Source organism: Marmota monax, unplaced genomic scaffold (assembly GCF_021218885.2).
Source record: "Marmota monax isolate L192 unplaced genomic scaffold, Marmota_monax_Labrador192_F-V1.1 WCK01_AAM20220418_F8-fsc00002, whole genome shotgun sequence".
NCBI lineage: Eukaryota > Metazoa > Chordata > Mammalia > Rodentia > Sciuridae > Marmota > Marmota monax.
The window spans coordinates 16,307,284-16,333,885 of NW_026693571.1; the positions used below are offsets into that span (position 1 = coordinate 16,307,284).

The window sequence follows — 26,602 nt, forward strand, 5'->3', positions numbered from 1 at the left end:
TGGCACAGTGACAACTTGCTATCCATTTAGGAAAGCACAACTGTATCTGTTTAAATTTTTTTCAATAAATTTAGTTTAAAAAATGTAATTGGCTTTAGCAACTTATAGATCAGACAGTATCCTATTAAAAAAAACTTGAAGGAACTTCATTAGCATGAGAGAACAGTTGATTTTGGTGAGGTAGCTTCAACAGGAACAAGAAAACAAAATAATACCTAAAGGAGACTGGTTGACATCCTGTTCCTTCAGGTTACTTTCCTCTTTCAAGCAGAGAGGACTTCCTTATGGTGCTGGTTGGGCCCTTTCCAATTGGTTACAGTGAATCTCCATTTTGGGGAAGAAGGAAAAAAAAAAACTAGTCTTTGGGGGGATTTTCCTGTTTCCTTTTAGCTTCACTTTGATGACCTGGCAGGTGTGACTACATTTTGATTAGGTCTGTTGGGGCCTAGTGTAGGAGCTCAGACCCAAACAACAAATGTCTCCTGTCATTTCTATATCCTCACCACATGTGTCAATTCCAGAAGTAGAAAAGACATTATATCAAATATGTAAGTAAATAAACAAATAGAATATGAACACAGGATATAACTTCAGCACTTCTGGGCAGAGAAAAATTTCCTAAGTACAAAAGCAATAAGCATAAAATAGAAAGCTTGATAATTTAAACATTAAGAACTTTATTCCTCCAAGCCACCTAAAAAGAGTGAAAAGGCAAAGTGGGAAAACAAGTACAACACATGTAATCTATTTATTTTTATTTAACAAAATTATATTTCCCCCTGCCACACAACACAATTCACATTTCTAAGACAGTACTCCGACAATTTGAAACATACAGCAGGAAACTGCCTAGGAAAGATAAGGAAATCCATTCAACAGCAATTTAATTATAAAAGCATTTAATTACAGGGGTAGCAATCAGTACATGGAAGTTCACACTACATTAAATGGAGAGCCTGTTAGGAGAGATAGGTTACCTCTGAACTGAAAGCCATTTATGGAGCACTAAACTGTTAGAAATTTCATTGTCTAAAATGGGTCTTTTTTTCTTTTTTCTTTCTTTTCTTTTTCCAGGGTCACACGACTTTAATGTAGTGCTTTTGTAGAAAAGACCAACTTTGGAAGTAATATTTTTGAAAGCCCTGGATGTCCCTGATTTCTGCTTGAACTGGACCGGGTTCCAAGAGTCTTGGCCACTTACACACCTCCATCTCCCACTGCACCAGGTTCGGTGCTCGCGGGTCGCCAAGAACGCAGAAGAGCAGGAAGCGCTCCCCTCCCTCCCCTCGTAGTCGCAGCTGTTGGGGTCCAGTACTCTGCGGATTTCCCCGCGTGGTGTCCCTGGGATCCGTGGAACTCGTGGTTTTCATGCTCTAGGTGAAACGCAGGGAGTGAGGTTTTGCTTTTTTGTTCTTGTCCTTTTGCTCAACCGAGACATCGCTACTTCTTGTGAATTTTGAGGTTAATTTACTAAAACGATTAGTGGAGCCTGTGCTTCGAGTCTGGGACAGTGGTGTAGCTTCGTGGGACAGGCTGCGCGAGGCAGGAGGGCCGTTGGATGTTGCGGTTCGCCGTTCCGCTGGGCGGTGGAAAGTGTCCCTTAGGAGATGGATTCTGCCCAGCGTGGCGACAACTGCTAACCCTGTGGGTTGAGCAACTGGAGTTGTCTGATCCGGAATGGTGCTGTTCTCCTTGCCATTCTGGATCGCTGAACGTCTGTCCGCTGTGGTACTCCGCCGCGGTGTCATCCCTCCAGATGCAGTGCTGCTGCTGGGGACAGCGGGGCTTTTCTTGGGTTCAGGGATATCTGCCTTGTTGGGATTACTTGTGTTCCCACGCATGGGACTGACTGGGGCAATTCCCTTTCCTCCCTCCGCACTGCCACCTGATTTCCAGGAGGGAATTCCATCTTCTTGGAGGTCACTGTCCAGTGCTGCTCTGACTCCTCTTCGGATATGCCACAACTAAAGGAATAGCTGGTCCAGCATGGTCACTGCACCGTCTGGGCTCCTGGCTTGAAAAAACACTTTGTGATGAGAAGACTGGCCGGTGCTGTGGCTGAGGTCGCTGCTTGGCCGCACCTCTGAAGATTTTTCTCCCCAGCAAGTAGGTAGCTGTGATTTCATCATATTTCTTTTATACTGAGAGATTCTTGAATTTCTTCTTATGAATATCCCATTCCTACCATAATATCTATTCTCTTCTGGTCTGAGATGTCTAGCTCTGGTTCAACAAAGGGTTTAAATTCATCCTGCTCACGCCTGCGTTGATCCACCTGTCCTTCATGATTTGCTCTAGAGTGCCTTGGGTAATTGGGTTGAGCGCCACGACATGTTTGAGAAGGTTTTCACAGCCTGTGGACATGTAGAAAGGGATTCTGTATTTCCCTCGTAACATTCTCTAAGTTCCTTCAGATTTTGCCTTTCAAAGGGAAGCGACCTGCTGACCTGGGTGTACAGGATCAGGATAACTCCAAGACTCTGCACTTCGACTTCCCGCCCATCCAACTTCTGGCCCTGGGACATCTCTGGGACTGCATATGGAGGACCACCACAAAAGGTGTGTAGTTTACTGTCAAGAGTAAACTCATTGCTAAAACCAAAATCTGCTATTTTAATGTTCAAATCCGCATCTAACAACAGATTTTCAGCTTTGAGGTCCCTGTGAATTATCTGCTTTTGGTGGCAGTCCTGTACTGCAGACACCATAAGTCTAGACTTAGCTCTTGTTTCTTCATTCTTCATTCTTCCATGTGCAACCAAATAGTCAATACTTCACCTCCACTTGCATACTCCATGATTAAGTAGAGTGTTGTTTTTTTTTTTTTTAGTTTTTTTTTTTTTTTTTAGTTTCAATGACTTCAAACAACTTCACTATGTTTGGATGATTTAAAATCTTCATTATTCTTACTTCTCTGAAGAGCTTTTATAGACTTGTTGGATTGAACTGAGTTTTGTGAATTATTTTCATTGCAACCTCTCTGCCTGTAAGGATGTATCATGCCAATTTCAGTTTCGCAAAGTTCCCCTTGCCGATAGTTTTCAACAGTTGTTTCCGATGTGTGGCTGCTCATCTGCACAGGAAGCTATGAAGTTTCCACACTGCAGTCCAGAGTGCCCAGTTCTGGAGGTGACTTCTTGTTGCCCATCTCATATGAGGTGTGCGTGGTATGTGCAAGGTTCTTCATCATTAAGTATCTTCAATGACTTTTTATGACTTAACAGAAGAAAAAATAAACTCCTAAATCTACTCAATGAGCAAAGCTAATAAATGCCATGGGTAACACTGGCAGGCTTAGGATAAGTAAGGGTTAGGTAAGGGAAGGGGAGACAAGGAAAGAATTGGAGACACAGGGTTATAAAAAATAGCCTCAAATGCCTTCCACAATAAAAGATGCTTGCCTAGTTTAAAATTATCCTTCTGGGTAAGTCTAAGAGTAGAAGGCAAATGAGGAGTGCTTCTAGGTCTATTCATTCCCAAGATGTATATTCTAAAATCTGCTATGCAGTCAGTGCATTCATAATGGTATTGACTGCCTAAAGAATGGTTTTTTACACTCATAAGTGGATCAAGGACCTAGGACCAGAGAGCCTTCCCCTACTAGGAAAAAAAAAAAAGCAGGCCCCAATCTCCATTATGTCGTCCTAAAAAACAAACTTCTCAACAAGACCCCAAAGTGCCAAGAAGTAAAATCAAGAATCAACAAATGGGTTGGTATCAAACTAAAAAGCTTCCTTACAGCAGAGGAAACAATCAAGAACACGAAGAGAAAGCCTACAAAATGAGAAAAAATCTCCACGACTTTCACTAATCTTAGAGCACTAATCTCCAAGATTTACAAAGAACCCAAAAACTCAATACTAAAAGAACAAACAACCCAATCAACAAATGCACAAAGGAACTAAACAGACACTTCACAGAAGAAATACAATAGGTCAACATATATGTATACATACATATATATATGTGTGTGTGTGTATATATATATATATATATATATATACATATATATATATATATAAATGTTCATCTCTAGCAATTAGAGAAATGCAAATTAAAGCTACATTGAGATTCCATTTTACTCAAGTCAGAAAGGCAATTATCAAGAATATATGCAACAGTAAATGTTGGTGAAGATGCAGGAAAGAAGGTACATTCATACATTGCTGGTGGGACTGCTAACTGGTGCAACCACTCTAGAAAGCAGTATGGAGACTCCTCCGAAAACCTAGAATGGAACCATCATTTGACCCAGTTATTCCATTCTTTGACATTTACCCAAAGGACTTAAAGCCAAGATACTATAGTGAAACGAACACATCAATGTTCATAGCAGTTCAATTCACAATAGTTAAGCTATACAACAAAACTAAGTGCCCATCAACAGATGAATAGATAAAGAAAAATGTGGTACATGGAATATTACTCATCTACAAAGAAGAATGGAATGATGGCATTTGCTAGTAAATGGATGGAACTGATACTATCATGCTAATATTCTCTCTGATATGTGAATGCTGACTCACAATGGGTAGGGGGAGATTTCAGGGGACTTGACAGGGAGGAATGGGGAGATAGGAATGGGAAAGACAGTAGAATGAACATAACTTTCCCATGTTCATATATATATATATATATATACATACAACTGGTGAAACTCCCAATCATGCACAACCACAAGAATGGGAAGCCACACTCCTTGTATGCATGACATGTCAAAATACACTCCACTGTCATGTATAACTGATTTATATAAAGATGAAAATAATCCTCAAACTAAAATCCATAAAATCTTCCCTGAATTCTCTGAGCCAATATAAACATGACTACTTCTAAGATCAACTTTATTTTTAAAGGCCCAAACAGCTTGATGATCTCTTTCATTCGTGGTTGGCAAGGTGGTCCTTGTGAACATCTTATTGCACTTCAACTCTGCACCATGAGAGGCCCTGGGCAGCCAGTGAGCAGTAGCTAAGAATTGCCCGTTTCACAGCCCTGGTCTAGATGCCAGGCCTGCCCTGACTGTGCCCTGGCGGGTCCCAGGATTCATTCAACCCAGCCCATTGTGCTACAGAGTTCAGCTCCACAGCCTCCACACGGTGCCACTACCCTTATTTATTTTCATGTATCCCAAATATATAAAAATCAAAATGGAAAAAAAAATTTAAATGGGAAAAAAAACATGAACAAGCAATTCACAAAAGAGAAAATCTTTTTTGCTACAACTATATACACATGCTTATTTTCTCCGGTAATAGGAAAATGCAAATTAAAATAGCATAATAGCATTTTTAACTTAAAAAATAATACATAAAATATGTTTATGTTTATTTTGGAACTATATGTGTCTGTATGTGTATTAGAAACATATGAACCATATTTCACTAGGTAATTGCAGATTCTGTACCAAACTTTTTTGCAGAAAAGAGGGATGTGCCTATTATTTTTTAAAAACTTGTGCCATTATTTCTAATAAATCATTAGTAATAACTAACCTGTCTTTTGTGCAAGATTAGGATGCACAGAATAGTTGTGAATATACACTAATGTGGTGACATTGATTATGCTTTGAAATATGGTATTTCTATTAAATCTATGATAAAGTTCAAAGCAGAAAAATTATAATTATGCATTTCCAATGGCACAGAAAGCTCACCATTATTTGTACAATCATTGCTGAGATACTTTCAGATATAAGGAACTCAAGGGAATCCCATTCAGTCTTTGAATAGTTCAGGACTGGAAAGTTACTCCTTTTCCTGTTTTGTTGGGATGGATTTGCTTCATTTTTGAATTAATGTTTCCTCATTATTTTCTCCACTTGAATTTTGTCTCACCCTTAGAATCAGGTAAAACCTTCTTTCATCTGACACAAAAGTTTCTATAAATTAGAATAATCCAGTATAATAAAAGTTAATTCATGAGGTAGTAGGCTTCTACAGCTAGAAATATACAAGCAGAGGATGAATCATCATTTTTCACAATGTTATGGAAGATCATATTCACTAAATGACTTCCCAAGAAATGTCTAAGGTTATGTTTCACCAATTTTAAGAAATATCCAAAATTCCTTATAGTATTCCTAGGGAAAGCATATCCCATGAATGTGTTCCTCCTGTCCACCTTCTGCATTCACTTGGGCAGTTGAAGCTGAATGTTGCAACAATAGCAAGAGCCAGTGGGGCAGGACAGAGGAGATCCCTGTTCCTGATGGTCAAAATGCCCTAAGCAATCAAAGACTTGATCACTGTTTATGTGTGTATTACAGAAAGCACTCTAAAACCAGGAACTGTGCTGTTCAATATAGAGCCACTAGCCATATATGGATTACTAAGGCTTTGAAAGGTAGCTAATAAAAATTGAAATTTAACATATATGTAAAGTATATACTGCACATCAGACTTAAAAGAAAAATGTAAAATATATCTAGTGAATCATTTTTACAATGATTACACATTGAAATACTAATATTTTGAATAGCTGGATTAAATAATATTTGTTATAAAACTAATTTCATGTTTCATTTCACTTGTTCACATCTATCCTGGAAAATTTTAAGTTACATATGTGACCCATGTTGCATTTCTATTGGCAGCACTGTCATAGAAACTAAGGTGGTTGATCACAGCCTGATGCTCTGTGAGATAAATACTGCTGACGGAAGTATTTTGTTTGTCCCCTGCAGTATTATTAAAAGGTAAACTTAGTTGCAGAATTTGAAAAATTATCAGTATTTTCATAAATGGAGATGTTTAAAAAGTTAATTTGACTTTTCTTAGAAATTCAGGAGATGGGGAATTTCTTGTGTTGCTTTGTTACCTGACACCATTGTCTGGAGGAACTGCTGAGGATTTTTAGCCCAGGCTTGCCCCTTCACCACAGTCCCCAGCATTCTCTATGGTTAGCCTTTACTACCTTCAACCTCGGGCTCTATGTAGATATGTTGCCTCTATAATAATCCTGGTAAGCTTTGGAATTTGCCCCCTTTCCTTTAAGATCTTTACTTTAGCATTCAATGTGGGGGTGGGGGAGAGAATTGTTGCCATGTTTGGGGGATAGAAAAGGGAGATTTTAGTAACAGGTATTTAATGACTCAGGTATCACAAAGTAGAAATTTGTGCTTGCATGTGGCAAAAAACACAGGTAGGAAAAATAATTGTTGCCAATGACATCCATTCAATGAATGAATTAGATGAGGGTTCCCAGCCACTGGCTGAAACTGAGGATTATGTTCAAAACTCGTGTTACAATCCCACATCCTGAAATCAATAGGGAGCAGTCATGCCTGTGTATACTAGAATTCTACAGCAAGTGGTTTGTTGATTCTTCTTGAAGAGAAACCAAATGGCAGTCACCCAAGCCGGAGAAACAAAAGTCAAAGGGCTCTACAAATCAGAACAAACAAGGAAACCCCATGGAGGTGGTGCCTGGAACAAGAGAAGCCCTCATTACCCTTTGATAATCAGTTTACCATGAGGCCACCAGGGGAGACCTAGTATTCAAAAACATATTGGCATTTATGATTACCTATTTGTCAAGATGGTCTAAGAGCTGTCCTTTATATAGTGTCTCCTTCCCAGCATTTCAGTTTCTCCTTCATTACCAGTTGGCCATTTAGAGACCTGGTCATTCAAAAAACGGCACAATCCTACATTGTTTCCTAGCTCAACACTATTCCTGACAGGATTATTGAGGAAGCATTATGCAAATATATTGTTTACTAAAGCCATAAAACCATCTGGTCCTAGAGGTTCATTTTTTTTTTTTTTTTTTTTGTATCTGACTTCTGGAAACCAGCATGGGTTTAACTTCCTCTGTCCTTCCTATTCTAACTGCCAAGCCACTGTTGACAAAACACAGGCACTTTAAGATTCTCGTTTTTGACTGAGTTTCTAATCCTGATTTTTGCTTTATTTAACTCTGTTCTATTTTCTCTAAGAGCACCTCATCTGCAACATTTACATATCCCAATTAATTTCCATATTTTTCCTGTAGGCTTCTTTTGAAACCCTTCTGAGTATTTCCAAACATAGTAAAATATTTATAAGTATATCTCAGCGATACAAAGGACATTTGTAGGAAATCATATAAACAGCCTTGGTAATAAACCTGAGGGCATGGCCATAACAGTCAGATGGCAGCATCTAGCTTTCCAAAATCCATCTGTGTTCCTACTCATGTATCTATACGTTTGGGATAACAGATATCAAAAAACTAAGATTTTTTGTTTATGAGTAACTGGAAAAGTAGATTTAGTTTTCGAGATTACTGCACAAAGTTATGTTCTTTCATTCTCATTTTCTATGAGAATTTTGGACTTTTCAACTTGCCACTGTTCTGTAACGTATCACTATTCCTCCAAATCATTGCAATTTCTGAATTTGCTTTGGGAATGGAACTGTATTTCTGTCCTCAGATCTTTCCAACATGATCTCTGGCAGCTGATGGAAATCATAGTATGGAAGTGAATTATGCCTCTTATTAGGCCCTAAAAACCATAATTGAGGGCAGTTGTCAATTTGGAGAAGTGAGGCTATCCTCTGATCTTGTTATCTATCTACTGTGAACAACAGGCAAAAAGGAAGTTATCTTGTCCCAGTGATGTAGATAAGTCACACCTGCCACAATATTTATTTTCTATGACATATAAAATGCTACCAATGCCAGAGGGCTTTTCAAGATGATTGTAAACAATATTATGTTTACTATATTGTCCAAGTACTATTAAAACAGGTTGAACCTTCATGGTTCCCCAGATAGTTGCAAAAAAAAAAAAAAAAGAAAAAGTCAACCAGAGAACAAATTTTAATGGTTTTGAGATAATAAAGGACAGATCATTTGGAACATAAAATAAGCAAATGTTGTTTGATCACTGCTTTTTCATGGCTCCCCTTATTTGACCATTTGGTCATTTCAAATCCCTTATGCCTAATATTTCCTTAAATTGCACACCCTGTGCTCTGTACTATTACTACGCTTATTCTAAGAATTGCTTGTGAGAAATTAGGTATGAGAGCAATACAACGAATATGTGAACTTTGGTTAATGTCAGAATCCTAGGAGTTGCCATCAGCTAAAAAAAGAACTGGTGGGAGGAGGATGTGGCTCCTTCTACTCAAAGGCTTATAGTACTTTCTGGTAGCCACATCCTGCCTGTGGCTAGATCAACCCAAGTACCACATCTTACTGTTTTCTTGAATGATAAAACATCATCTGATATTGAAGAAGGGTCCTCCCTGCCATAAATCAGTGTTTACATTACAGGTGAATAAACATTCAGGGCCATAGGAAACTTGGGGTATTGAAACTTCCTAAGCATTTCATATACATGAAAATGTTTGTGCCCAAGATGTTTTATTGAATATAAGGAAAATGTCATCTGCTGTGGTTTGCATCTGGAATGTCCTCAGAAAAGTTCTTCTATTGAAATTATGATCACTGCGGAGCAGAGTTCAGAGGTGAGACTCTTAGGCAAAATTTTGTGCTCTAATATCATTAGTGGATTAATCTATTTACTAGGTTAACTGATTGACAATTGAGTGAACTAGTGGATAGTAACTATACGCAAGTGGGGCTTGGCTAGAAGAGGTAAGCCATGTACCCTTGGAATCTATTTGTCCTTGGCCTCTTCCTCTACCTCTGTTTCCTGGCTGCCATGAGCTGAGAAGTTTTCCTTGGCCAAGTCCTTCTGCCATGTTGTTCTGTTTTATCTTGGCCCCAGAGCAAAGGAGTCCATTAACCATGGACTGAAACCTCTGAAACAACAACCCAAATTAAACTTTTCCTCCTCTAAATTTTCTTTTCAGGTATTTTGGTCATAGTGATGAAAAGCTAATGTGCCATCATAGAAGAGAATTTGAAAAAGAACATAAATGTACAAATAAGTAATTCAAAATGACTCCCACTGACTAGTATTTTTTTCCTGCTAGCATGTATTTATGTGTATTTGTATATATACATATGTAAGAATTATGTTAATCTTATAAATATATGCATGGGTATATTTATAAAATTGAAATCACATTATACAAAATTAGCATAGGATGATATTAATATATCAAGAATTTTATTCCTTAATTCACTTAGTAAGTTTTCTTTAAAAACACTCTGTGTAACATTTCATTACATCAATGTCTCTCAAACTTCAGCATGCATCAAAATTGCTTTGAAGGCTTTCTGAATGCTGGTGCTACAAACTTGTTCACTACATGATACAATCTCTTATAATTGGATATTTACATTGTTTCCTTTTATTAGCTTTTTAAAATACTTTTTTAGTTGTAGATGGACACAACACTTTTACTTATTTATTTTTTATTTATTTATTTTTATGTGGTGCTGAGGATTGAACCCAGTGCCTCATGTATGTAAGGCAATCACTCTGCCCCTGTGCCACAATCGTAGCCCATTTTTAGCATCATCTCTGACAATTCTTAAATTTACTGCCTTTTCCTTCTTCCTTCTTTCCTCCCTTCCTCCCTCTCTTTCTTTCCCATCCTTTCTCTTCTCTTTTTTCTATTACTTTTTTCATCCCTTGTTCATTTATCATGTTTAATATGATGTGAAGTGAGTTCATTACCCAGCACAGTTATCAAATACCTATTCCTTACCTATTAAAACATGCACGAGCACATTTAAAAGTTAATTTGCAAGCTGCTAAATTTGATCTTGGTTGTATTTGTAGGAAATGTGAACTGATAAAAGATATAATTTTTACTAAAGCACAATAGGAAACACGTGTATGACCCGTAATGAGAAAACCAGAAATAAAGCCATGGTAATTGGTGTCCTCTAATTTCAACATGTGTCTTAGCTTCAGCTTGTATTTATAACCAGTTGTTTATAGGGTTTCCTTGATTTGGTCATTGTCTTAAAGGTAATCTTCTCACAGAGACAACAACATAAAAAGAAAGCTTTTATTTCTTTGGGGAAACACCTTGAGAGTTGAGCATGTTTCCTGGAGTTTGGAGCAAACGGGAACTCTATTTAAAAATCCCTCTGCATCACTGTACAAAGTATATATTTTTATTGTCTGGCCTGACTTCTTTAGTTGCCGTTGGTCTGACAAATGCCATACTTTCCTCAGTCTGTTATACTAAACCAACCCCACAACCCTAGAATATGTCAGAATTGCATTAAAAATTGCAACAGAAGTTAAAATAATCACTTTGCATTTGCTTTGATGAAGTCACATTTTGTTTACAAACACAAAAGTCCCTCTCATAAGTACTTGTCAGTAATTCTTTACTCTTACTTTATCTCCCTCCATAAAAATCATCTCAATTGTAATGCTAGCAGAAAAATATCACTGTATCATCTAATCTCTGAGGCAATGACATTTATTTTGCACTTTTCAGTTAGCTTGTACTGTCACTGTATCACTAGAACCCTGAGCCTCAATTGTTACAATGGTAAAACTGAGGAGAAATACCAGAGCTCCAGATTTGAAACCAATCTACTGGCCAATTTCAGGGCTCTGCTGAATGAATGGCAAAGTAATAAAGTATTTTTATAGCATATTTTTCCTAAGAACTCACATCTTAAGAATTTTGAAATGAGGAACACTGTTATTAACAGAAACACATGTATAATTCAAAGTCAATTAGATTTTTTAAATGTATTTAGCAGTTGTATCCAGAGAGTTGGCTTTGGAGTTTTGTTGTGTTTTCATTTCCAACAGTCTAGCACTGCGGAGATTTGTGAGGATTCCATTTAGGTTTTGGGAAATTATACCCCGACACTTCATTCCATACCTCTTGTCCACTTCTTTCATTTTTATGTCTTCATGCTTATGATTACAGCATACATGATATTTTTATTTTTTTCCTCACCCACATAGCTACTGTTACTGATCTGAATTAAAAGTGATAACTATACTAGCTCTGTGCTGTCACTGCCCCATTCTGGTTCCATAATGGGTACCACTAGTAAACCACATTTCTCTCTTTATATTTGCTATATCTTTCCACAACTCTTCTACAGGTAAGAAGATAACCAAACACTGAAAAAGTCATTCCTAGCTGGATATGGTGGGTCTGTAATCCCAGAGACTCAGGAGGCTGAGGCAAGAGTATCTCGATTTTGAGGACAGCCTCATTAAGTCAGCAATACCCTAAACAACTTAGCAAAAGTCTGTTTCAAAATAAAATAAAAAGAGCCAAACAACTGGGGATGTAGCTCAGTGGGAAAGCACCCTGGGTTTAATCCCTGCTACAAAAAAATAAATAAAAGGTGAGGGGAAGAAAAAGTCATTCTTGAGCCTAACTCCTAACTGTGGCAAATAATCTTGTGTATCATTACTTTCCATGTGGACAGAAGGAAGTAGCAATATCTGCACCAAGAGTGGAAGCTAGGAAATAAGGCTTTAAGGAACCTAGGAGTCTCTTCAATCTGTTTCAGGTTACCAGCTGACACTAAAATAATGAAGATTTCAGGATCCCTGATTGTTGAAGTTACGAAGCTGCACATGAGTTATTCTAGATTAAATAAATCCCAAGTGTGGGGTTCTCCTTGTTATGTTCTGGAAAATTCAGACATAAAATGTAGACATCATTTTATGATGAATGACACAATATTTTCTATTCTTTCTATGACTACATTAAATAATGACTGCATTGTATCTATTTAAGTATGACTTATAAAAAATCAGGCCTGTCTTGTAAATTATCTCTCCAAATAGAAGATACACATCTAAAATTAAAATTTAATAATGTCAGAATCCTAGGACACACACAATTTAAAACTATAAAACATGTTTGCTCTCTCCCTAAAGGTTTTGAAGTAATAAGAAATATGTGATCTATTACTAAAATATATACAGTCACTATTTTTTTTTCTACCATAAGAAATAAGACTGCAAAATAGAGAACATGGGCACACGGCAGCCACTCTCACACAGAATTCCTGGCACAGGTATTTCCACAGGGCTGGGACAGTGGACATAATTCAGCACCTTGGAGATCTGCAAGAACACCTGGATTCTTCTGCTTTGTTTGACTTTCTATAGTAGTCATCACTACTATTTTTCCAAGAGCTAAATTTGGGTTTATGATAGTTAAGAGGTTTGCATTTAGCTGAATAAAATATTAAGTGTATTCTTGGAAAATTTTTCATAAATATATCAGTGGTATTATCTAATTTCCTTTTTTTTCTTTCTCACACACCTGTCATAATTGAGATCACAGTTGGCCAATATTTGACAGTGGGATTCTCCTCCCTCAATCTGGACCCATTGCAGCCATCACTAATGGATCACAGGATACTTCTTCATCAGCTTATCTTAGTAACAGGACTCTGAGCAGCCTTTGTCAATAAATTTAAATAGGGTTGAAAGATGAAACTTAATTAACTCCCCAAACTAGACTGAGGTCATGTGGTGAAATAGATGTTTTAAACCTGGCTATATAGCCAAATTACTTTAGTATATACAAATAATCCCTGGGTTTAAGCCAGACTTACCAAACTAGAATGTTCAGGTATGGGAGACTAGAATTTATATTTTAAACAATTTCAACAAGATGATAGCATGAAGCCAATCCTGCCCCTGTTCACAAACTGATTTGGGAGAAACATTAATAGAAGGACAAAAAGTGGGGATTGAATCCAGGGGTGCTTTACCACTGACCTACATCCAGAGTCTCTTTTATTATTTATTTTGAAGCAAGATCTCACTAATTTGCTGAGGTTGGCCTCAAACTTGCAATCCTTCTGCCTCAGCCTCCCAGTCACTGGTATTCATAGGCAGGTACCAACTTGCCAAGCTAAAAGGGGAAAAGATGAATTAATTTATTAAATATTTTCGAATCCCAGTTTACTAGTCTATACAAACAGTAGCACGATACTTCCCTCAGTAGGTTCTTTGACAGACAAAATGAAACCAGGTACTTGGATGCACTAAGGAATGGTGGTCCATACATGTCAATTCCCTTTGTTAAACTGCCTTTTAGCAATCTGACTTCACAGGAGATCATCAAGATGTGACTACCTCACTGAAGTCTTTATCCATCATCAAGGAAACAAGAAGGCACAGATCTCATTTTCCTACAGACTTTATACATCTGCATAACTCTGGATATTTTTAAAATCACCATTATTTGTATTATTTGAGATGACATGGTTGGTTCAACATGCACACTTGTGCACATCAAAGTATACCTTAAATTCACACTAGCTTCTGTCACTATGGGACAGATATGAAGAAGTGATACATATCACAAATAAAGGAAGTTGGGTTGTCTCTACAGCATGTGGGTGAGTAAAAGCAAATATCACTCTCAGACAATGTTTCATCAATCTCCCTCCAGTCAATATCTTCACAATTGAGCAGCTCATCTGAGGAGGAGCAAAGCCATGATTTAATAGGAGATATGTGTGTGTTTGTGTGTGTACAGGTGTGCTAATTGAGAAGTCCTTGTGGTATCCCTAAAATCATACTAAATGTACTAGTTTGCTTTTATTGTTCTCCTAGAGAGTCAACATTTTACCTCAAAGATCTTGAAAGCATTGAAGTAAAAGCTGTACACCAAAATGGAGAAGAGAGGGTGACAAGAAAATGTGATGGAAAAGATGTTCAGAAGACACTATGATATAGGCCAAGTCAAGGTGACATGCTCTGTGCATATCCCTATGGCTTGGGGAGGAAAGTCTACAGGTGGATGAAGAGTAGGTATGATCACAAACCTCATAAAGACTAAAACTATTGGAGGGGCAGTTTCTCTGAGGAAGAGCTGTTGAGCATATCTGAAAAGCATATGACCAGTGGCCTCAACACATGCCAGGCTAAAAATGAGTATTAATTACATCAAATGCAAACAAAGGCAATTTTTGTCTATTCTTTATGTTACATGTCTTCCAAAGAAAGATTCATTCTAGAAATCTAAACAGACCCAGTGAAGAGAGAGTCTCCAAACAATACCTAAATGAAAGCTGGCTCACAATGTGACAAAATACCATTGTCAAAAGGCTCCATCTGCTTATTCTAAAACACTGAAATTATAATTATAATAAAATAGCATGTAAGTGGTGTTTAAAATTATATGCATGATGAACAACATAATTGGTCATTAGTCATTAAGGAAATGCAAATCAATCCTACCTCATACCTACTAGGACAGGTAAAATTTTAAATGATAAATAGTAAAAAGTGTCATTGACTTCTAGTTTCCAATTCAATAAGTAGCGAGAAATCCTTACTCCATCTGTTTGAGTTCATTTTCTGTTGCTATAATAAATACCCGAGACCAGGCAATTTATATACAAAATAAGTTTATTTTGCTTCTATTTCTGCACGGTGGATGGTCTGAGAGTACAGTGCTAACATTCATTCAGCATCTATCGAGAGCCTTCTTGCTCTTGTATTACAATATGATGAGGGTATCTCATAGTGAGACAGAGGAAGTGAGCCCCAGAAGTTCCTATGTTAATGCAGATATGTTCAGAGGTGAAGGAGTTGGATTGTGAGAGAGATATCCTAATCAGTTCAGTCTAGTTTGAATGAACTGACTGGGTGGTAACTGTAGGCAGGTGAGGGAGGAGGTGGGCAAATGGAGAGTACTCCAGAAGGTCTCATCTTCCCAGTGCTCCCTGGCCCACTCTCTCTCTGCTTCCTGACTGCCATGAAGGGAGCAAAGAACATCCACAAGCCTTTGGCCATAATGACTTTGTTCATCTCAGTCTCAGAGCAACAGAGTCAGCCCACCATGGACTAAATTTCTGAACCACGAGCCAAAATAAACTTTTCCTCCTCTAAATTGTTCTTGTTGGGTATTTGGATCAGAACAATGCAAAAGCTGATGAACACAAGTGGATTATTCTATTCATAGTGGCAGAATTTTATGACCCAATCATCTTCCAACCAAAGGTCTTATTACTTCACACTGGGGACTCAGCTTCCACCATGTGAATTTGAGGAAAACACATTCAGACCATATCACCATTCTAACAAATGAGAAGCTTAACAATTGAACAATCAACAACTGTTCTAGGATCACAAAGGTTAACCTAAGTGCCATCATCCCAGATATGGGACACATATAAAATCTTAAATTGAGCAACATATCACTTATGGTAACTTTTGAAATAAATGTTATATTTTTAGAGTTCTAGTCTTTTGAGGAGAGCGATAGCAAAAAGATTAGAGCATTTGGAAAGATATATAAAGCATATATGTAAAGGATATATAAGATCTAGATAATGATTTCTGATCTATTTAATGCACCTATGACAATGTTATTGAAATATTTGCAGTATTAAAAATGTAGAACTTAATGGAACAATATATAACAGTCATTTTTCCCATGAATCACCAATAAAATAAAATTTAAAACATAATAACATTTTTATTAGTCTCCCAAAATGAAATATTTAAGTATAAATGGAGCAAAATATATATGATGTCTAAGAAGAGAACTACACAACTCAGATAAATTATATCAAAGAAAAACTAAATAAATGGAGAGATATTCCATGCTCAAGGATAAGAAGACTCAATATTACACAAGCTCAGTTCTTCTCAAATTGACCTATAGCCTCAATAGAATACAAATCAAAATCTCAGCAAGTTATTTTATGAATATTGATAAACTTATTCTAAAGTATGGAGTAGAAAAGACCCAGAATAACTACTCACTGTTGAAGAAGAAAAAATCAGATTGACAGATACTAACCAATTCCAAGACTTAGTATATGCTATAGTATCAACAGCATGGTGTTGTTAAAATAGAAAAATCAGTAGGGCAGAAAAGATATACGTAAATATAGTCACTTGATATTTCACAAAAGAGCAAAGGCAATATGATGAGTAAAGATTGTCTTCACAAAAAATTATGCTGTAGAAATTGAATATCCATATGCAAGAAAATAAATCTAGACACAGCCCTTATACCCTTCAAAAATTAACTCAAAATAGATCAGAGATCTGTATGTAAAATGCAAATCTATGAAATTCCTAGAAGTCAACACAGGGTAAAACCCAGATCACCTTGGGTACGGTGATAACTTTTACATACAACACCAAAAGCATGAATCAAGAAGTAGTATCAATTAGATTAGGTCCAAGACCAACTAGCACACCCACAGTGGAGCCCAGGCCTAGCACACCTCCATTTTGGGACACTGCAGCCATCTCCATAGTCCTGCCCATGCAGTAGCCTCCACTTTGGGACAACAGATAGGGCCTGGAGGCAGATGCATCTCGAAACAGTCAGCCCAAACTTTCAGGCCCATCTCTGAAAATTGTTGCATCCATTTTGGGACACACTGCAACCTTGAGTTACCTCTTCTATTGTCACCTTTAGTTGCAATATCATCTATCATGGGACACCAGCTAGTGACAGGAAGCCAAATATCAAGGTAGGGTACAAGTAATCTGCAGGGACACTACAAGATTATATGGTATAAAATCTGTAAAACCTCAGATCTGCACTGCAAGAAAGGAAGATATATAGACAACATGAAAAAATAAGGGAAGAAAGTACCCCCAAAAAACTAAGTTACTACAATAATAGAATCCATATATAGCCCAGTTGATAAAATGTTGTAGGAGTTCAGAACGTACATAATTAAAATGATCTATGAATTAAAGAATGACCTAAGTGAGCAAATACAAACAAATATTGATAACTCCAACAGAGAGATAAAGGAGCAAATATAGGCAGAAAAAGATTACTTCAAGAAAGAGAGATTCCAAAAAAAAAAATCAGAAATTCTTGAAATGAAGGAAACAGTAAATGAAATAAAAAATACAATAGAAAGTATCACCAACAAACTAGATTACTTGGAAGACATAGACCATCAGATAATGAAGACAAAATATACAATCTTGAAAATAAAGTTGACCACACAGTGAAAATGGTAAGAAACCATGAACAGAACATTCAAGAATTATGGGATAGCATTAAAAAACCAAATCTAAGATTTATTGGGATAGGGGAATGCACAGAGACTCAAACCAAAGGAATGAACAATCTCTTCAATGAGATATCTGAAAATTTCCCATACATGAAGAATGAATTGGAAAATCAAATATAAGAGGCTTACCGGACACCAAATGTACAAAATTACAATAGATCTACACTAAGGGACATTATAATGAAAATGCCTAGCATACAGAATAAGAATAGAATCCTAAAGGCTGCAAGAGAGAGGAATCAAATCATATGTAAGGGGAGACCAATTTGGATCTCAGCAGATTTTTTCAAGCCAGACCCTCAAAGCCAGTAGATCCTGGAACAACACATACCAATCTCTGAAAGAAAATAGATGCAAACCAAGAATCTTATATCCAGCAAAATTCAGATTCAGATTTGATAACAAAATAAGAACCTTTCATGATAAACAAAAGATTAAGGAATTTACAGTGAGAAAGCCTACACTACAAAGTATTCTCAGCAAAATATTTCAGGAGGAGGAAATGAAAATCAGCAAAGGGAGCAACTACACTAAAGGAAAGGCCAATCAAAAGAGAAAACAAGTCAAGTTAAAAACCAAAAATAAACCAGAATGTCTGGGAATCCAAATCATATTTCAATAATAACCCTGAATGTAAATGGCCTAAACTCATCAATTAAAAGATAGACTGACAGTTTGAATTTTAAAAATAGCCAACAATATGCTGTCTTCTAGAGAATCATCAAACAGGAAAAGATATCACAGACTGAAGGTGAAAAGGTAGGGAAAAAAGTACCATTCACATGGACCACATAAACAAGCAGGGGTTTCCATCCTCATATCAGATAAAGTGGACTTAAAGCCAAAGCTAGTGAAAAGAGATAAAGAAGGACATTTCATACTGCTTAAGAGATTCATACATCAACAAGATATAACAATCATAAATATATATGCCCCAAACAGTGGGGCATCTATTATGTCAAACAAACCTTTCTCAACTACAAGAACCAAGTAGACCACAACACAATAATACTGGGTGACTTTAATACACCTCTCTCACCACTGGATAGATCTTCCAAACAAAAACTAAACAAAGAAACTACAGAAGTCAATAAAAACAATAAATAATTTGGACTTAACAGACATATGTAGAATATTCCATCCATCAATGAGCAAATATACTTTCTTCTCAGCAGCACATGGATCCTTCTACAAAATAGACCATATGTTATGCCACAAAGTAAGTCTTATAAAAACAAAAGATGGAGATACTACCTTGCATTCTATTTACCATAGTGGAATGAAATTAGAAATCAATGATAAAATAAAAAATAGAAGCTACTCCAACACCTGGAGACTAAACAATATGCCATTGAATGATGCATGGATAAAAGAAGACATCAGAGAGGAGACTAAAAAAAATTCTTAGAGGTAAATTACAACACTAATACAACTTATTGAAATCTCTGGGACACTATGAAGACAGTGCTAAGAGGAAAGTTCATTGCATTAAGCTCATTTATTAAAGGAAGAAAAAGTCAACAAATAAACGATCTGACATTACATCTCAAAGCCCTAGAAAAAGAAGAACAAACCAACTCCAAAAGTAGCAGAAGATGGGAAATAATTAAAATCAGTACAGAAATCAATGAAATTTAAATAAAAGAAACAATTCAAAAAAATTGTCAAAACAAAAATCTAGTTCTTTGAAAAAAATAACTAAAATTGACAACCCTTAGCCACCCTAACAAAAAGAAGGAGAGAGAAAACTCAATTGCTAAAGTTTGTGATGAAAAGAAAATATCATGGCAGACACTATTGAAATACAGAAGACAATTTAGAAATTATTTTGAAAATTTATATTCCAATAAAATAGAAAACCTTGAAGACACCAACAAATATCTAGAGGCATATGATCAGCCCAAACTGAATCAAGAGGACATACACAATTTAAACAGATCAATTTTAAGCAAGGAAATAGAAGATGCCATCAAAAGCCTACTAACAAAGAAAAGCTTGAGACCAGACAGATTTGCAGCTGAGTTCTACAAGACAAACAAAGAAGAATTGATACCAATACTCCTCAAATTATTCCATGACATTAAAAAGGAGGGAACCCTTCCAAACTCATTCTATGAAGCTAGTATCATCCTGATACCAAATCCAGGCAGAGGCACATCAAGGAAAGAAAATTTTAGACCAGTATCCCTGAAGATACTGATTCAAAAATTCAGTATTTTAATTGTAATCACGAATTTGCATATCACTTTGGGTAGTATGATTCAAAAATTCTCAATAAAATTCTGACAAATTGTATATAAAAACATATTTTAAAAATAGTGCACATTGATCAAGTGGGGTTCATTCCAGGGATGCAAGGTTGGTTCAACATATGGAAATCAACAAATATAGTTCATCACATCAATAGACTTGAAGATAAGAATCATATGATTATATCAATTGATGCAGAGAAAGCATTTAAAATGCAGCTTGCTTTCGTGTTCAAAACAATAGAAAAACTATGGATAGTAGGAACATACCTCAACGTTTTAAAAGTGATCTATGCTAAACCCAAGGCCAACATCATTCTAAATAGAGAAAAATTTGAAGCATTCCCTTTAAAAACTGGAACAAGACAGGGATGTCCTGTTTCACTATTTCTAGTCAACATAGTCCTTGAAACTCCAGTCTGAGCAATTAGACAAAGGAAATTAAAAGGATACAGATAGGAAAAGAGGAACTCAAACTACCATTGTTTGCTGATGACATGACTCTATACTTATAGCCTCCAAAAAAAACTTCACAGAAAACTTCTAAAATTAATAAATAAATTCAGCAAAGTAGCAGGATATAAAATCAATACCCATAAATCAAATGCACTTCTATATAACAGTGATGAATCCTCTGAAAGAGAAATTAGGAAAACTACCCCATTCACAATAGTCTCAGAAAAAAATAAAATATTTGGGAATCAACTTAACAGAAGAGGTAAAAGACCTCTACAGTGAAAACTACAAAACACTAAAGAAAGAAATTGATGAAGACCTTAGAAGATGGAAAGATCTCCCATGCTCTTGGATAGGCAAAATTAATATTGTCAAAACAGTCATACTACCCAAAGTGATATGCAAATTCAATGTGATTACAATTAAAATACCAATGTCATTCCTTTTAGAAATAGAAAAAGCAATCATGAAATTCATTTGGGAAAACAAGAGACCCAGAATAGCCAAAGCAATCTTTAGCAAGAAGAGTGAGGCAGGAGGGAACACAACACCAGATCTTAAACTATACTACAAAGCTATAGTAATAAAAACAGCATGGTTTTGGCACCAAAACAGGTATGTAGACCAATGGTACAGGATAGAGGACACAGAGACAAACCCACATAAATACAGTTATCTCATACTAGACAAAGGTGCCAAAAACATACATTGGAGAAAAGACAACCTCTTCAGCAAATGTTTCTGGGAGTAGAAATCCATATACAGGAAAATGAAACTAAACCCCTATCTCTCACCACACACAAAAATCAACTCAAAGTGGATCAACGACCTAGGAATGAGACTAGAGACCCTGCGCCTTAATAGAGGAAAAAGTAGACCCAAATCTTTGTCTCGTCAGATTAGGCCCTGACTTCCTTAACAAGACTTCTAAAGTAAAATAAATAAAACTGGATGGATTCATACTAAAAAGCTTCTTTTCAGGAAAAAAAAAAACAATCAATGAGGTGAAGAGAGAGACTACATTTTGGGAGCAAATTTTTGCCACACGCACATCAGATAGAGCACTAATCTCTAGGATATATGAAGAACTCAAAAAACTTAACAACAAAAAAACAAACAAACCAATCAATAAATGGGCTATGGAGCTGAAAAGACACTTCTCAGAAAAAGACATACAATCAACAAATATATATAAAAAATGTTCAACATCTCTAGTAAACAGAGAAATTCAAATCAAATTATTCTAAGATTTCATCTTACACAAATCATAATGGCAGTTATCAAGAATACATACATTAAGTATTGATGAGGTTGTGGGGGAAAGCCACACTCATATATTGCTGTGGGACTGCAAATTCTTGCAACCACACTGGAAAGCAGTATGGAGATTCCTTAGAAAACTGGGAATGGAACCACCATTTGACCCAGCTATCTCACTCCTTGGTCTACCCCCAAAGGATTTAAAAACAGCATACTACAGGGACACAGCCATATCAATGTTTATAGCAGCACGATTCACAATAGCTAAACTGTGGAAGCAATATAGATGCCTTTCAATAGATGAGTGGATAAAGAAACGGTGGTATATATGCACAAAGGAATATTACTCAGCATTAAAAGAGAATAAAAATTATTGCATTTGAAGATAAATGGATGGAGTTAGAGAATATCATGCTAAGCGAAGTAAGCCAATTCCAAAAAACCAAAGGCCAAATGTTTTCTCTGATAAGTGGATGTTGATCCATATGGGGGAGGGCATGGGAAAAATGGAAGAACTTTGATTAGGCAAAGGGGGGATGGGGGAGAAGGAAAGATAGTGGAATGAGATGGACATTATTACCCTAGGTACATGTATGACTGCACATATGGTGTGATGATACATTGTATACAATCAGAGAAATGAAAAGTTGTGCTACAATTCTGTACAATGAATAAAATGCATTCTGCTGTCATATATTCCTAATTAACGTAAATAAATTTAAAAAGAAAAAAAAAGAAGAAGTAGTATCAAGCAGAGCATGGTGGCACATGTCTGTAATCCCAGTGGTTCTGGAGGCTGAGGTAATGAGAAAAAAAAAATTGTGAGTTCAGAGACAACTTCAGCAAGAGCAAGGAGCTAAGCAACTCAGTGAGACCCCACATCTAAATAAAATACAAAATAGGACTGGGGATGTGGCTCAGTAGTTGAGTGCCCCTGGTTCCGATCCTCCCCTCAAAAAAGAAGTAGCATCAAGAAATAATTGGTAAGTTGGACTTCATGGAATTAAAAGTTGTGCACTGTCAAGAGAATGAGAATACAAGCCAGAGATGGAGAAAACATTTTCAAAAGACACACATGTTAAAGAACTGTTTTCTAAAATACAGAAAGAATGCTTGCAACTTCATAATAAGAAAATTGACAACCTGATTTAAATGGACAAAAGACTTTAGCAGACATTTTATAAAATAAGGGATGCCACTGGAAAATCATCACATGAAAATGTGTCATTAGTTGCAAATTAAAGTGAAATAACCACACAACCATTAGAGTGGTCAAAAGCAAAACATTAACACTCTAAATATTGGTAAAGATACAGAACAACATGAACATTCATTACTGGGAGTAATGCAAAAAAAAAAAAAGGTGCTTTGAAATATACTTTGGCAATTTCTTATAAAACTAAACATATTTTTTCCATGAAATTCAGTAACTCCTCCTAATTATTTGCCCAAAAGAAAAAAAGAGAGAGAGAGAGAAGAAAAGAAAAGAAATATATCCACACACAAAGTAACTGCCTTCTAATGTTTTAGTAGCAGCTTTTTTTATAATTGACAAGACTAGAAATCAGTCAAGATATCCCTCAGTAGGTAAATAAATAAATAAACGATATAACATCCAGACAATTGAGTTATTTGGCATGAAAAGAAGAGCTACCAAACCACAAAAAGACACATAAGAAATTTCACTGCGTATTATTAAGTGAAAGAAGCCAATATGACAAAGCTATGTGCCATACGCTTCCAACTTCAAAACATTCCAGACCAAGAAAAACTATGATGAAGACAAAAAAGGGTGAGTGATTTGCCAGAGGTTAAAGAAAGGGAGCAACAAAGAGACTGAGAGCAAAGGGATTGTAGGGCCATGAGATCATGCTGTACGATACGACTACGCAGGGTAGATGTCATATTTTCCCAAAGCCCATAGAAACCACAACACCAAGAATCAAACTTACACCTTGGACTTTGCATGATGATGACATCCATTAATGCTCCCTGATCATACCAAATTTATCACTGCACTGTGTATGCTATGGTCATAATGTGGAAGGTTGTGCATGTAGGGGGACAAGGTGTTTTTATAAGCCCTTTGTGCTTTCTTCTCTATTTTTGTGGGAATTTAAACTACTCTAAACAATGAAGCTTATTTTTAAAACAACAATGTTGCAGGTTTGTGGGAAAACAAGAAACACATATGGGTGGTGGGTACATAACAGAGTACCCTCTTTGAAGTACAGTGTGGCACTTCCTCATGGTGTTCAATACAACAGGATTACTGCATAAGGTAGACAGAATAACAATCCCTGAAGCTGCTCATGTCCTAATCATCAGAATCTGTAAATATGTTACCTTATGTGACAAATAATACTTTGCAAATGTGATCAGGTTAAGATCATGAGAAGGGGAGACAGTCCTGGATCACGTGGCAGGCTACTGTAATCACAAGTCCTTATAAAGAAACGAGAGTTGCAAGAGAGTTAGTCCCATGGATGTGTTGGTGGAAGCAGAAGCCACAGGAAGCAAACAATGGAAAGATGCTCTACTGCTGTCTTTGAAGACAGGGGATGGGTTTTGAGCCCAGGAATTCAGGAGACCTTTTTTTAAAATTATTTTTTTAATTTATATATGACAGCAGAATGCATTACAATTCTTATTACACAACCTTTTAAAGCTAGAAATTTCACAGGGAAAAGATTCTCTAGAGTTTCCAGAAAGAATGCCATCCTGGCCTCCTGAACTTCTGATGTCCAAAACTGTAAACTAACAAATTTCTGCTCCTTTAAGCAGCCAAGTTCGCGGCAAATTTGTACCGCAACCATAGGAATCTAATTCACCACAAGACCCACCAATTTGGCACCTTGGTGCATATTTAAAATAACTGAAAACATGTACACACCAAACATAAAACTTGAATGTTTATATTATTAATCATAATAGTCACATAGAATACCCCAAATGCCTATCAGTGAATGACTAGATAAACAAATGTGGTATGTTTATATAATGAAATATTATTCACTAATGAAAAAGAACAGATTGCTGATACATGCTCTAATATGGATGAGCCTTGACAACAGTACTAAGCAAAAGAAGCCAGAAACAAAGAACTACACATTTTATTATTCCATTTATATGAAATGTCCAGAATATTCAGATCCATAAGGACAGAAATCAGATCAGTTACTGTAAAAACAGCAGGGGACAAAGAAGGGAATAGGAAGTGATGGCTAATGGATGCAGGTTTACTTTGGGGTGTGCAGTGATGAAAACTTTTTATACTATGTGGTGGTGATGATTGCACAATTTTGTGTGTATGTTTAAAATGGGAAATTTCATGAGATATAAATTGTTGGTCAATAAAATTATTATAAAAAGTATAAATACCAGCCTGATACATCTAATATTTGAATATTTTATCTCAACATTATGTATTAAATTCCAAAAGAGTGGTAGTTTTAGATAAAGGAGGACATGGTTTACAAATTACATCATCTTTACCAGCTTCACACCATGAAATATGGTATCTGGAAAGAACTATTGAAATCATTGTATTTGAATAACCCAGAGAGACAAACTGAAGCAATAATATTACCGACCAATTGAGAACTGCAATTCAGTCACTATGTCATGCTTAACTTTGGCAGTGGTTGCCTCTATTAGAGCTAGGAAACTTGGTGACAGGAGGCAGAAAACTGGATAGAAAGGCTTTGGGTGACACATAAAGGAAAAATCAGGAGAAATAATAAAGTAGTTTAAAAAAAATAAATGTTCATTGACCAAAGTTCTATTCATGGAGCCTAAAGAATGAATAACAAAAAACCAAAATGGCAACTGGCATGTCAAAGCCTTGCATAGGGACCGTTGTGTTGAGATGAGCCAGACCTTGTTCCTTTTATAGAACACCTGTGGGTTTTTAATGTTTGTCTTACCTAACACAGATTCCCAGATGCCACTCACGGCTGCCTTTGGTTCCTCACCAGACACCCTGCTTTATCCTTCTTCTCTCATTATTTTCTCTTTTCTTGTTTCCCCTTCAATTTCAATCTCAGAAGATTCTTTTCAATAATTTCAACATATCCATCTTTTGGCAAAATTTGAATCTGGGCTTGTCTTTCTTGGATAAATGTAGTTATGCTCAGACACGTACCACTTCCATAAGTCAAATCAATTCCATTCATCAAAACTCAGAAGGTCTACCTATTTTGCTATAACACACTCATAGTCACATGAAAAAAAAATTCCCTGTGTTTCCTGTGTCATGCAAATGCTTCTGAGAAAATTAGGTAGCAGACAAGGAAAAGTAAGAGAAATAAAATCAGGCTAAAATTTTCCAGAAAAACTGGATAATATTTTTCAGAGATAGAAGAAATGTGAATACTTGAGAAGATATAATCAGAAAAAGTTGGTCAAATATGACAGTAGACAGGGGGAAAAATGGAGATGAAAGGAAATGAAATAAATATATGGCACAAGAAGAAAGAATGTTTTAACATTTATATTCCCCCCAAAATAACTATAAACCTAGTCTTCTCTTTTTTTTTCACAATACCTTTCAAAAGTGTTTGAGGTATAGGTAAGTTACAAGATGTCAAAGTAAAGCCAAAATGTGTCTTCACATGACAATAAAAATGCACTTTTTTCCAGGTGTGTTGTGCACACATGTAATTCCAGCAGCTGGGGAGGCTGAGTCAGGAGGATCATGAGTTCAAAGCCAGCCTCAGCAAAAGTGAGGT

At 36.3% G+C, this 26,602-nt stretch overlaps 1 pseudogene; it reads right to left on the bottom strand.

The window, feature by feature from the left end:
• Positions 1 to 973: 973 nt before the first annotated feature.
• On the bottom strand, positions 974 to 4,915 carry LOC124102693 (MAP/microtubule affinity-regulating kinase 3-like; annotated as a pseudogene).
• Positions 4,916 to 26,602: the final 21,687 nt, after the last annotated feature.